Here is a 15,194-nt window from a genome sequence, read left to right as displayed (position 1 = left end):
GAACTTCAACAGCCATTTGTTGGACCATTCACTCAGTCTATCCAGATCATCTTGTAGCCTCCTACTATCATCCTCTGTTTCAATCCTCCTCATAATTTTTGCATCGTCGGCAAACATTGAGAGGAACGAATCTATACCCTCTGGGAGATCATTTACATATACCAGAAACAGTATAGGTCCAAGGACTGACCCCTGCGGGACTCCACTTGTGACGTCTCGCCAATCTGAGACCTCACCCCTCACACAGACTCGTTGTCTCCTGTTGCTTAGGTACTCCTCTATCCACCGGAGTACCTTCCCTCTCACTCCAGCCTGCATCTCCAACTTTCGCACTAGCCTCTTGTGTGGCACTGTATCAAAGGCTTTCTGACAATCCAAAAATATGCAGTCTGCCCACCCTTCTCTTTCTTGCCTTATTTTTGTTGCCTGGTCGTAGAATTCAAGTAACCCTGTGAGGCAGGACCTGCCATCCCTGAACCCATGTTGATGCTGTGTTACAAAGTTCCTTTGCTCCAGATGCTCCACTAGTTTTTTTCGCACAATCTTCTCCATCAGCTTGCATGGTATGCAGGTTAGGGACACTGGGCTGTAGTTCAGTGCCTCCTGTCTATCCCCTTTCTTGTATATCGGGACTACGTTAGCGGCTTTCCAAATATCTGGCAGTTCCCCTGTTGCCAGTGATTTGTTATACACTATGGAGAGTGGTAGGCTCAGTTCTCTTGCTCCTTCCTTTAGAACCCAAGGGGAGATTCCATCTGGGCCTATAGCCTTCGTCACGTCCAATGTGTGTGTGTGTGCGTGTGTGTGTGTGCGTGCGTGTGCGCGTGTGCGTGTGTGTATGTGTTGAGAGCGTGGGTGTTTGTGTATAGGAGGAGGGGTAGGGGGTGTCTTGGGACAGTGTAAGGTGTGGGAAGGTGTGGGGGGGGGGGTATGGGTGAGCGGTCACCAGGGTAGCATGTGTCAAGCCCCACCCAAGTGAGCCACGGAATTGTATATTTGAGATATTGAGACCTGCTTAAAATTAGGTATTTTAAGACACTCTGTACACCTTATTGATGACCTAGAGAGGGGTACCTACCATCAGTTCACCCCGAGCAAGCACGCCTAGTTGAGTATGAAGAGATGTCCTTATGACGGGGTTGGTCGTCTGTCCTCTCCTCTCTCTGGTATCAATGTTTTCTCCATGTGCTACTGTTGTCTCCACCTGCTCCTGGTAACATTGTGTGTGTGTGTGTGTGTGTGTGTGTGTGTGTGTGTGTGTGTGTGTGTGTGTGTGTGTGTGTGTGTGTGTGTGTGTGTGTGTGTGTGTGTGTGTGTGTGTGTGTGTGTGTGTGTGTGTGTGTGTGTGTGTGTGTGTGTGTGTGTGTGTGTGTGTGTGTGTGTGTGTGTGTGTGTGTGTGTGTGTGTGTGTGTGTGTGTGTGTGTGTGTGTGTGTGTGTGTGTGTGTGTGTGTGTGTGTGTGTGTGTGTGTGTGTGTGTGTGTGAGTGTGTGTGTGTGTGTGTGTGTGTGTGTGTGTGTGTGTGTGTGTGTGTGTGTGTGTGTGTGTGTGTGTGTGTGTGTGTGTGTGTGTGTGTGTGTGTGTGTGTGTGTGTGTGTGTGTGTGTGTGTGTGTGTGTGTGTGTGTGTGTGTGTGTGTGTGTGTGTGTGTGTGTGTGTGTGTGTGTGTGTGTGTGTGTGTGTGTGTGTGTGTGTGTGTGTGTGTGTGTGTGTGTGTGTGTGTGTGTGTGTGTGTGTGTGTGTGTGTGTGTGTGTGTGTGTGTGTGTGTGTGTGTGTGTGTGTGTGTGTGTGTGTGTGTGTGTGTGTGTGTGTGTGTGTGTGTGTGTGTGTGTGTGTGTGTGTGTGTGTGTGTGTGTGTGTGTGTGTGTGTGTGTGTGTGTGTGTGTGTGTGTGTGTGTGTGTGTGTGTGTGTGTGTGTGTGTGTGTGTGTGTGTGTGTGTGTGTGTGTGTGTGTACTCACCTATTTGTACTCACCTATTTGTGCTTGCAGGATCGAGCATTGACTCTTGGATCCCGCCTTTCCAGCTATCGGTTGTTTACAGCAATGACTCTTGTCCCATTTCCCTATCATACCTAGTTTTAAAAGTATGAATAGTATTTGCTTCCACAACCTGTTCCCCAAGTGCATTCCATTTTTCCACTACTCTCACGCTAAAAGAAAACTGCCTAACATCTCTGTGACTCATCTGAGTTTCCAGTTTCCACCCATGTCCCCTCGTTCTGTTATTATTAAGTGTGAACATTTCATCTATTTCCACTTTGTCAATTCCCCTGAGTATTTTATATGTCCCTATCATATCTCCTCTCTCCCTTCTTTTCTCTAGTGTCGTAAGGTTCATTTCCTTCAGCCGCTCTTCATATCCCATCCCTCGTAACTCTGGGACAAGCCTCGTCGCAAACCTCTGAACCTTCTCCAGTTTCTTTATGTGTTTCTTCAGGTGGGGGCTCCATGATGGCGCGGTATACTCTAAGACGGGTCTCACGTAGGCAGTGTAAAGCGCCCTAAAAGCCTCCTCATTTAGGTTTCTGAATGAAGTTCTAATTTTCGCCAGTGTAGAGTACGCTGCTGTCGTTATCCTATTTATGTGCCTCAGGAGTTAGATTAGGTGTCACATCCACTCCCAGGTCTCTTTCTCGAATCGTTACAGGTAGGCTGTTCCCCTTCATTGTGTACTGTCCCTTTGGTCTCCTGTCACCTGATCCCATTTCCATAACTTTACATTTACTGGTGTTAAACTCCAGTAGCCATTTCCCTGACCATCTCTGCAGCCTGTTTAAGTCCTCTTGGAGGATCCTACAATCCTCGTCTGTCACAACTCTTCTCATTAATTTTGCGTCATCCGCAAACATTGACATGTATGATTCCACTCCTGTAAACATATCATTTACGTAAATTAGAAAGAGGATTGGTCCCAGCACCGATCCTTGAGGTACTCCACTTGTTACTGTTCGCCAGTCCGACTTCTCGCCCCTTACCATTACCCTCTGGCTCCTTCCTGTTAGGTAGTTCTTCACCCATACTAGGGCCTTTCCGCTTACTCCTGCCTGCCTCTCAAGTTTGTATAGCAGTCTCATGTGCCGTACTGTATCAAAGGCCTTTTGGCAGTCAAGAAATATGCAGTCTGCCCAGCCTTCTCCGTCCTGCCTTATCCTTGTTACTTTATCATAGAATTCTAAAAGGTTTGTTAGGCATGATTTCCCTGTCCAGAAACCATGTTGGTGCTTTTTTACAAACCCAATGCTCTCCAGGTGCTCAACAAGTCTTAGCCTAATTATTCTTTCAAGTATTTTGCAGGGGATGCTTGTCAGTGATACAGGTCTGTAGTTAAGTGCCTCCTCCCTATCACCTTTTTTGAAAATCGGTACGACATTTGCCTCCTTCCAGCAACTAGGCAATTCTCCCGACATAAGTGACTCATTAAAGATCATTGCCAGAGGCACGCTGAGAGCCTGCGCTGCCTCTTTAAGTATCCACGGTGATACTTTGTCTGGTCCAACAGCTTTATTTGCATCCAGTGTTGTCAACTGTTTCATTACATCCTCTGCTGTCACCTCTATATCTGATAGTCTTTCATCTTGGGTAATCTCTTCTAACAATGGGAGCTGCTCAGGCTCGGTTGTGAACACTCCATGGAATTTTGCATTCAGTACCTCGCAGATTTCCTTGTCACTTTCTGTATATGCCCCTTTTGTTTTCCTCAGTCTTGCCACTTGGTCATTTATCGACATCTTTCTTCTTATATGGCTATGTAGTAATTTAGGTTGCTTTTTCGCTTTGACTGCAATATCATTCTCATAATTTCTTTTCGACACTCGTCTTATGTGAATGTAATCATTCCTAGCTCTGTTACATCTAATCCTGTTGTCCTCTGTCCTTTGTCTTCTGTACTTCCTCCACTCCCTCCTGCTTCTCACCTTTGCTTCCTGACACTTTCTATTAAACCATTGGTTATTATATTCCCTCCTGCTTTTTTCCTTTATTGTTGGAATAAATCTCTCTTCAGCCTCCTTGCATTTCAATATGACTTGGTTCATCATACCTTGCACTGTTTTTCCTCTAAGTTCTTCCTCCCACTGCACTTCTCCCAGGTAGTCCCTTATCCTTCTGTAGTCCCCTTTTCTGTAATCAAGTCTCCTTTCCCGGACCTCTTGTCCTTTGGTCACAATTTTAAGCTCCATCATGTAGTCAAAGACTAGGACACAATGGTCACTAGCTCCTAGTGGTATTTCATGTTCCAACTGCTCGATGTCTTCTACATTCTGGGTGAAAATGAGATCTAATAGGCTGGGCGTATCCCCTCCTCTTTCCCTAGTATCTTCTTTCACATGCTGTGTTAGGAAATTCCTGTCAATAACGTCTACCAGCTTCGCTCCCCAGGTCTCCTCCCCGCCATGGGGATTCCTCGTTTCCCAATCTATCTCTCCGTGATTTAGGTCCCCCATGACCAGCAGCTTCACTCTCATTCTATGCGCTAAAGTTGCTGCCCTCTGCAGTTCATCTATACATGTCTTGTTGCTGTCCTCGTACTCCTGCCTGGGCCTTCTACTGTTTGGTGGGGGATTGTAGAGTATCAAGATTACAATCTTCTTCCCATCCACTGTCAGAGTTCCATGTATGAAGCTCGTGCTTTCAATGGTACCCGGATTTTCCAGCTCATCAAACTTCCATTTCCGCTTTATTAGTAGTGCCACTCCTCCTCCCTGTCTCTGTGTCCTTTCTTTTCTTATCACCTGGTACCCCTCTGGAAAGATTGCATCCGAGATCATGCCATTTATTTGTTTCCACTATTGCCACTATGTCTGGGTCTGCCTCACTAACTCTTTCTTTTATCTCTTCTGCTTTATTGGCTACCCCATCAGCATTGGTGTACCAAACCTTGAGACTCTTCTTGGAAACTCGGGTGTCAGAGTTTCCCCTTTCACCAGGGGTCTGGGGGGAACTGGGGGATGTCTGGGGGGCAAGTGGGGGCTGTGGAGGTGAGTGGGGGGGTGCTAGGGGGGTGCCTGGGAGTGCCTGGTAGGTGAATGGGGTTTGGGCATCTAGGGGGGTAGGAAGGGCATAATGGGTCTGAAAATTAGGGGTCTGAATAGCATAGTGGGGTTGAGAAATAGAGTGAGACTGAAAGTCAGATAGAGGTTGAGAGGTTGGGGGGGAGAGGGATACTGAGGGCAGAGGGCTGAGATGAGAATGGAGCATGGGTGCTGGGAGTGGAAGAGAGGGTGTATTAGTTAGGGGGGAATCGGGGGTAGGTGGGGGTTTTGGGGTAGAAGAGGGGAAGAGGGAGATGGGGGAAGGTGTTAGGGGGTCACAAGGTGAGGGGGTTAAATGTGGGCTGGAGGTGCATAGGAGGGGTGAGGGTTGGGTGGGGTTTGGGGGTGAGTGGAAGAGGGGTGCAGTGGAAGCTGGGATGTAGTAGATGGAGTAGATGTGTGTGTGTGTGTGTGTGTGTGTGTGTGTGTGTGTGTGTGTGTGTGTGTGTGTGTGTGTGTGTGTGTGTGTGTGTGTGTGTGTGTGTGTGTGTGTGTGTGTGTGTGTGTGTGTGTGTGTGTGTGTGTGTGTGTGTGTGTGTGTGTGTGTGTGTGTGTGTGTGTGTGTGTGTGTGTGTGTGTGTGTGTGTGTGTGTGTGTGTGAGCGTGTGTGAGCGCGTGGGCAGAGAGGGGGGGAGAAGGAAAGAGAGAGAGAGAGAGAGAGAGAGAGAGGAAGGGTAGGGAGAGAGAGGAAGGGTAGGGAGAGCGAGGGAGGACAGAGAGAGAGAGAGAGAAAGAGAGAGAGAGAGAGAGAGAGAGAGAGAGAGAGAGAGAGAGAGAGAGAGAGAGAGAGAGAGAGAGAGAAGAGTGAGAGAGAGAGAGAGAGAGAGAGAGAGAGAGAGAGAGAGAGAGAGAGAGAGAGAGAGAGAGAGAGAGAAAGAGTGAGAGAGAGAGAGAGAGAGAGAGAGAGAGAGAGAGAGAGAGAGAGAGAGAGAGAGAGAGAGAGAGAGAGAGAGAGAGAGAGAGAGAGAGAGAGAGAGAGAGAGAGAGAGAGAGAGAGAGAGAGAGAGAGAGAAAGAGTGAGAGAGAGAGAGAGAGAGAGAGAGAGAGAGAGAGAGAGAGAGAGAGAGAGAGAGAGAGAGAGAGAGAGAGAGAGAGAGAGAGAGAGAGAGAGAGAGAGAGAGAGAGAGAGAGAGAGAGAGAGAGAGAGAGAGAGAGAGAGAGAGAGAGAGAGAGAGAGAGAGAGAGAGAGAGAGAGAGAGAGAGAGAGAGAGAGAGAGAGAGAGAGAGAGAGAGAGAGAGAGAGAGAGAGAGAGAGAGAGAGAGAGAGAGAGGGAGAGTGATAGAGAGTGGGAGAGAGAGAGAGAGTGAGAGGGGGAGAGGGAGAGAGGGGAAGAGTGTGTATGGGGGAAACTAGGAGTGAGTGTGGAGGAGACAAGGAATGAGTGTGGAGGAGACTATGAGTGAGTGTGAAGGAGACTAGGAGTGAGGGTAGAGGAGACAAGGAGTGTGTGTGGAGGAGACAAGGAGTGTGTGCAGAGGAGACTAGAAGTGTGTGTGGAGGAAACTAGGAGTGAGTGTGGAGGAGACAAGAAGTGAGTGTGGAGGAGACTAGGAGGTAGATCAATTCCTCTGTGTGATTTTGTGTGTTCATGTCTCCCCTCACTCTTAAGTCTTCCATTGTTGTAAGGTGCATTTCCCGCAGCCTTTCCTCGTAACTCATGCCTCTTAGTTCTGGGACTTGTCTAGTGGCATACCACTGAACTTTTTCCAGCTTCGTCTTGTGCTTGACAAGGTACGGGCTCTATGCTGGGGCCGCATACTCCAGGATTGGTCTTACTTATGTGGTATACAAGATCCTGAGTGATTCCTGACGCAGGTTCCTGAAGGCATTTCTGATGTTAGCCAGCCTCACATATGCCGCAGATGTAAGTCTTTTTCTGTGGGCTTCAGGAGACAGCTTTGGTGTGATATTACCTCCTAGATCTTTCTCTCTGTCCATTTCATTAAGTACTTCATCTCCTATTCTGTATCCTGTATCTGGTCTCCTGTTTCCACCGCTTAGTTTCATTACTTTGTATTAACTCGGGTTGAACTTTAGGAGCCATTTGTTGGACCATTCATTCAGTCTGTCTAGATCATCCTGTAGCCTACTATTATCATCCTCTGTTTCAATGCTCCTCATAATTTTTGCATCATTAGTAAACTTTGAGAGAAAAGATTCTATACCCTCTGGGAAATCATTTACATCTATCGGAAACAGTAAAGGTCCAAGGACTGACCCCTGCGGGACCCCACTTGTGACGTCATGCTAATCCGAGACCTCACCCCTCACTGTTACTCTCTATGTGGTACTGTATCCTAGGCTTTCAGGCACTCCAAAAATATGCAGTCTGCCCACTCCTCTCTTTCTTGCCTGGTCATAGAATTCAATTAGTCCTGTGAGGCAGGACTTGCCATAAGTTGGAAATTTCCAACACTGATACATTCCTATTGTATCATAATACATCACTATTGTATACTAATTACAGTAACTATTAACTCTACTAACTGTAGTGCTAACATAAATTAATATTTCTCTATCTGCGCGTCATTTACTAAAATTCTCACGACATCGAGAGGTATATTGCGTCAGATAATGTCCAGCAGGACATAATTATTACCAACATGTTAGAGAATTGAATAATATTCTCAACTTTTATCAGTATTCTTTACAAGAGTTAATCTCTGATAATATTATGACTAGTGATTCAATAATCACGAGTTATTATCTTAAATTGTCACTATATTACAGGTTTATTTGTTATATCCAAACACTATGGAGGAAATAGAAATTCTCTCCATTTCTCGATTGACACCGTTTAATGAGAATATAGATAATATTTAATTCCCTGCAATTGCAACCCTGTTCACATTAACGCATTACGTAAAGTAATTACACGAAAAGAATTTTCTGTCCTTACTAAAATCTCTTGCGAATGCGTGAGAGAGGGTTGAGGAAGACGGAGGCGTAGCGATGCCATTCGTAGTGAAGCTTTCGTAGCGACGCCATTGCTAGAGACGCCACCAGAATTGCGACACAAGAGCATCCGGGGAGAGGCGAATCTACGCCAGGCCCTTGCTATTAATCGGCCTAGTAGCGATCCAAGGATTGCATCGGTAGACAACCAGCAAGTTAATAAGTGTTCTCATAATTTTAACTGAGCTCTTTATAATTTTATAACACTGTGTCCATCGTTACACCACAAAACATCCCCAAACAACAAGTACGTCCGTAAGGAATTTGCTCTGTCCCTCCTAATGAATAGTGATGACGCAATTTATCTGGTATAGACAATTTGTACATTTAGTTGGAATTTCAGCCTGTGTTGAAGCGCCCGTGGTCTCCTCATTTTCCCACGCCACGCTCGGGGCACACGTGTGTCATGTTCACAGAAAATGGTACCATCCGTTTTCTATGTGTGGCGGAGCAGACGCCAGAGAGAGGAGGTAAACAATAGAGCATACAGGACGCCCGCCAAGCTTGGTAGCTACTAGTCATGTAATCATATTAAGCATTAAAGTCAGTAACCAAGTCATGACTTTACATCAACCCTACAACCAAGACTTCCTCAGTAACACACAAACACCACATTGGCGACGAGGATGAACTGGGAACGCAGGTATTTTGTTCAACTTAAAACAAGGAAGGAGCATGCTCTCGCCCAGAGGAGGAAGGAGAAATCGTGCTGTGAGCACCATACCCGATGCTGTATGCTAACCAATGCTGTGTGCTAAACGATGCTGTGTGCTAACCAATGCTGTGTGCTAACAAGTGCTGTGTGCTAACCAATGCTGTGTGCTACCCAAGCTGTGCTGAAGAAACTGTACTGAGGAATCTGCCGACGTTGTGTACGAAACGACGCTTTGATGTGTACAAAACCTGATGTTTTGGTTGCGAAACGACGCTTCGTGCTACAAAATTCTTCACACTGAACTGACTGCTGTACCGACTGCTGCACCAACTGCTGTACCAACTGCTGCACCAACTGCTGTACCAACTGCTGTACCAACTGCTGTACCAACTGCTGTGCCAACTGCTGTGATGCTGCTGTGGGTAGGAACAATACATGTACACAAGGGCTAGGTAAGAAGTCAGTTGCTGCTATATTGTGCACTGTTGAGAACTTTTGAATTAAAATGCTTGTGTGCTTTGCAAAATTAAAGTAATTACAGTGAATTCTTAACTAACATATACAGTGCAGTAAGTGTTTAGTATTCTGAGGAACATTTTAAGTGATAAGTTTACTTTTATTCAGTAAAAAAGTAAAAATGGCAAATATACCTCAGTTTCCTGCATTTGATCCTGACTGTGACCAGACAAACCTGTCACAGAGGTGGGTCAAATGGCTTAAAAGGTTTGAAAATTTGTTGATAGTTTCTGACATCAAAAGTGCTGAAAGAAAGCGTGCCTTTCTACTTCATTATGCAGGTGATAGAGTTTGTGACATTTTTGATACACTGAAAGACACTGGTGGTGCCAAAGATTATGACATTGCCAAAGCCAAACTAACAGAGCATTTCAAACCAAGGCAAAATACTGCAATGGAAATTATGCATTTCAGGAGAGCCAGACAACTCTCTAATGAAACCGTGGATCAATACCACACACGTCTGCAGGGTTTAGCAGCCCATTGTGAGTTTGCTGATGTTGACAAAGAAATCAAACAGCAAATAATTGAAGCATGCACATCTACACGTCTTCGTCGAAGAGCTCTAGAACTTGTTGATGATGACAGTTCTCTTACCAAGATACTAGATATTGCTCGTCGAATGGAAGATGCTGCACGTGATGCTCGTGTCATGGAGTGCAGTGCCAACAACGGTTCTGCCACTGTTACTAACAGTGATAAGGTATGTAAGGTTCAGGGAGGACATCGTAATCAAAGAAGATATCATGCCAAACCTAACAGTAAATTGAGCCGAGAACCACGTCACAACTGGGGTCAAGGAACAAGACTCAAGCAGTCACAACGACCCACATCAGAGGGTGTCAACAATAAATGTTACAATTGTGGAGGAGACTACCCACACCAAGATAATGTTTGTCCTGCTCAAGGTAAGAAGTGCTGTAAGTGTGGAAAACTAGGTCATTTTGGTGCTATGTGTCGTTCCGCACTAAAGAAACCACAGTCAATGAATAAAAGCACTGTACGAGGATCAGGTCATAGGGGTCGAGGTGGTAAACACAATATTGCACCTCATATCCAGAATGTTAATAATATACAAGACAACATTTCATTACAACCAGTCTCAGATGACAGTGAATGTGATTATACTTATGGAGTACAAGCAATCACAGAATGGAATGATCTTCCAAACAACCCAGAGACATGTGTATACATTGCTGGTATTTGTCTCAAAGTTCTCATTGACACTGGATCAAACATTGACACCATTGCTGAGTGCCACTATGAAAAATTTAAAAAACAGTTCCCAAAGCTTGAAAACTATAATGGCAAAGCCACTGCCTATGCTTCAAAGGTAGCCTTGCCAGTGATTGGAACTTTCACTGCAGAAATTAAGTCAAAGAATGCAATGCTCATTACTACATTCCATGTTGTTAGGAATGCAAAAAAATCTTTACTCAGTTACAAGACTTCAACCAAATTGGGGCTACTTCAGCTTTCTAATGCTGTAGCTGTGGAATCTGCAAACAATGTTGATGGTATTGTTGCTGAATTTTCTGATCGATTTAAATCCATAGGTTGTTATACTGATAGCAAAGTACATCTGCATATCAACCCAGATGTAATTCCAGTTGCCCAACCACATCGCCGACAACCATTCCATACTCGCAAGAAAGTCGATGCCGAACTGGATAGGCTGATCGACCTAGATATCATTGAACCAGTAACAGGCCCAACACCATGGGTAAGCCCAATTGTCACTCCACCAAAGCCGAAGAATCCAGATGAGATACGCATTTGTGTGGACATGCGTGTACCCAACAAGGCAATAATGCGTGAACGCCATCCTACACCCACTGTAGATGATATGATTTACCGCTTGAATGGTGCAACTGTATTCAGCAAGTTAGATTTAAACAACGGCTATCATCAGATTGAACTTGATGATGAGAGTCGCTTCATCACAACGTTTACGACACATCGAGGTCTGTATAGGTACAAGCGCCTGAGTTTTGGTATTAACAGTGCTGCCGAGGTATTCCAGCACATCATCAGCCAGGTATTGCAAGATATACCTAATGCTGACAACATGTCTGATGACATCATTGTTTATGGCCGTACCCAAGCTGAACACGACAAAGCTCTTCGTGCAACATGGCAACGCTTACGAGAAAAGAATTTGACGCTAAGCCGAGCAAAGTGTGAGTTCAATCAATATAAAATTGAATTCTTTGGACATGTACTTAGTGACAAAGGTCTGTCTCCAGATCCTAAGAAAGTTGCAGATATCAAGAATGCTGCACCTCCTTCAACGTCCACTGAAGTACATAGTTTTCTGGGAATGGCAAACTACTGTTCTCGCTTCATTCCAGATTTTGCTACCATTACGAAGCCTCTACGTGAGCTCCTGAAGAAAAATGCATCATGGTACTGGAGCGATATCGAGCAAAATGCATTTGATGCCGTGAAAGATGCACTAGTAGGGAATGCGACTGCTGCATACTTTGATCCATCAATGGACACTGAGTTAACGGTGGATGCTAGTCCTGTTGGTTTAGGTGCTGTTTTAGCCCAACACAAACCTGGTCAACCAGATTCCAGAGTAGTAATTGCCTACGCCAGCCGTTCTCTCACAGATGTTGAGCAATGATACAGTCAGACAGAGAAGGAAGCTCTTGCTCTTGTATGGGGCTGTGAACACTTCAATGTGTATCTGCTTGGTGCGCCCTTCACCACGATAGTCACTGACCACAAACCGTTGGAGACCATCTTCAATAATCCAAAGTCCAACCCACCAGCTCGCATTGAGAGATGGGCTCTTCGTCTGCAACCATACAACTTTATGGTGAAATACAAGCCGGGTGCAGGCAATCCCGCTGATTACATCAGTCGACATCCTGCCAACAGTTTCACCATCACCAAGCATCAGCAAGTTGCCGAGGAATATGTACACTCTGTAACCTGTGATGCAGTCCCTAAGGCTCTCACTCTTGATGAAATCCGTACTGCAACCCTAGAGGACCCAACTCTGCAAGCAACAGTGAATGCATTGACTAAGAAAAAGTTTCTACGCATCCCACCCTCAGGAGTTGACCAAGATGCATTCAAAGCACTTGAACGCATCCAGACAGAATTAAGTGTTACGCAACAACGCGACACCGTGCTGCGAGGTACTCGTATCGTTATTCCAGCTGTTCTCCAGCAACGTGCTCTGAAGCTTGCACATCAAGGACACCAAGGTCTTGTTAGGACCAAACAGCTGCTACGAGAAAAGGTGTGGTTTCCTGGCATTGATCGTCAAGCAAAGGATATGCATGATGCCTGTGTCCCTTGCCAAGCTGCAGTGGATACTTCAAGACCAACACCTCTACAACCTTCACCACTACCTGCTGCACCTTGGACGGAAGTATCGATTGACTTCTGCGGACCACTACCAACTGGAGAGTACTTGATGGTAGTCATTGATGATCACTCACGTTATCCAGAAGTAGAAATCATCAATTCCACATCTGCAAAGGCTGTCATCCTGAAAATCGACAAGATCTTTTCAAACTTTGGCATTCCTGAAGTTGTCAAGACGGACAATGGACCGCCATTCAATTGACAAGACTTTGTCAACTTTGCTGAGCATATTGGATTCAAACACCGCCGTGTGATGCCACTACATCCTCAAGCAAATGGAGAAGTTGAGAGATTCATGCAACCTCTCATGAAAGCGGTACGCTGTGCTCATGCCGAAGGACGATCCTGGAAACAAGCTATGTATGCTTTTCTCAGGAACTACCGTGCAACACCACATGGAACACTGGGCAAGTCGCCTAGCGAACTTTTATTTGGACGTCCTATGAGGATCACACTACCTGTCATGCCAGCCAAGGTAACGGATAAACGTCTCGCTCAGAAGGATGCACTAGCCAAGGGCAAAATGAAAATTGCTCATGATCAACGTGCAAAGGAACAAGTCATAAAGGTTGGAGATACTGTTCTCGTTAAAAAGAAAAAAGAGGGAAAGCTAGATATGCCGTATGATACAAAACCATATAAAGTGATTAGTGTAAAAGGAACTATGGTAACAGCAAGTAATAGAGATCATAGTATATCACGTAATATGGCCTATTTCAAAGTGATTCCAACTAGTGTAGAAAATGATGAAGTGCAAAGTCGTGCAAAAGAAAACGAAAAAAATAGTTATAACCCGACAAACAATTCATCAAGGGATGTTATTGCATTTAAAGACTCTCGTCCTAAACGTCATGTTAAACGCCCTTCACGATTTGATGATTAATTGTGTTCCTATGTAATGCAAAATATTTACTTGTCATGCTGAACTAAATTTAATATTGTTTGAATAATGCAGATATCTCATTCAATATTTTGTAACTTTGTATTACAGTTTCTTTCATGTTTGTTTAACATTGCATATGCATTTTTAACATTGAAATCCTTTGTGGAAAAGATTAAGTTGTTTAAATTCTTTGTGTGCTTAATTAATGTTAAATGTATGCAGTATCTCTTGATATGTTAATAAATTACTTTGTGTCAATAACTTTGCTTTGTGCTACAAGCATGGTAGACATCCTGTATTCATTCTTTTTAAAGAAAAGGAGGGATGTCATGTTCACAGAAAATGGTACCATCCGTTTTCTATGTGTGGCGGAGCAGACGCCAGAGAGAGGAGGTAAACAATAGAGCGTACAGGACGCCCGCCAAACTTGGTAGCTACTAGTCATGTAATCATATTAAGTATTAAAGTCAGTAACCAAGTTATGACTTTACATCAACCCTACAACCAAGACTTCCTCAGTAACACACAAACACCACAACGTGTTACAGCAAGTACCAGATGATGCCATCACGACTCTACATCTCCGTTCACTATCACAGCTAAGCAGCTGAATTAGTTCAATTTAGTTTATTTCATTACGTGACGGTAGAGAACTAGTAGTAATTTAAGAATATAACTTTACATGATTTAGGAAATCTAGTACAATCTGATAGCCTCATGAACTTTAAATGAGAATGATTTCTTGCTTAACCATCATATAATATTCTTGCTACTAACCAAATTATTTAATGTTTATTTGTTTATACCCTAGTAAGAGCAATTAATTTTATTTGAGGAAGAACCAGCCTCGATGAAGCATACTGGGAGTATTTTACTTCTGGTATTAACCCCCCCATTTTGTGAAGGACGGAAAGTTTATTTTCGAACATTAATTTAATTTACAGTCCATTAAGGTTTTATGAATAACTCTGAATAGTTATATTATCCACAGGCACTGGTATTCAGTCCTTGTTTATTGTTCATTAATCTGTTTCCCTCTTCAGTAAAAATAGGGTGGTCCTTCGATTAATTTAAATCAAATAATTAATTAAACATCAATTAATAAATAGAGAGCAAGCTTTCTTCCCAACACCATCCATGAACCCATGTTGATGCTGTGTTACAAAGTTCTTTCACTCCAGATGATCCACTAGCTTGCTTCGCACAATCTTCTCCATCAGCTTGCATATTATGCAGGTTAGGGACACTGGCTTGTAGTTCAGGGCCTCCTGTCTCTCCCCTTTCTTGTATATCGAAATTACATTAGCTACTTTCCAAATCTCTGGTAGTTGCCAGTGATTTGTTATACACTATGGAGAATGGCAGGCACAGTGCTTCTGCTCCTTCCTTTAGTATCCAAGGGGAGATTCCATCTGGGCCTATAACCTTTGTCACATCCAACTCTTGTAAACACTTCCTTACTTCCCCACTGGTAATCTCAAACTCTTCTAGTGGTTCCTGGTTAACTATTCTCTCTCTTATTTCTGGAATCTCTCCTTGCTCTAAGGTGAAGACCTCCTGGAATTTCTTATTCAGTTCCTCACACACTTCCTTGTCGTTTGTAATGAATCCTTCTGCCCCTATTCCTTTTTTCATTACCTGTTCCTTTACTGTTGTTTTTTCTCCTGATATGCCTATGTAGCAATTTAGGTTGAGTCTTTGCCTTGCTTGCAATGTCATTTTCGTATTGTCTTTCTGCCTCTCTTCTCATCCTGACATACTCATTCTCGGCAT

Source organism: Procambarus clarkii, chromosome 83 (genome assembly GCF_040958095.1).
Source record: "Procambarus clarkii isolate CNS0578487 chromosome 83, FALCON_Pclarkii_2.0, whole genome shotgun sequence".
Lineage (NCBI taxonomy): Eukaryota > Metazoa > Arthropoda > Malacostraca > Decapoda > Cambaridae > Procambarus > Procambarus clarkii.
The sequence above is the reverse complement of the archived record's forward strand: the minus strand, read 5'-3'. Positions refer to the sequence as shown.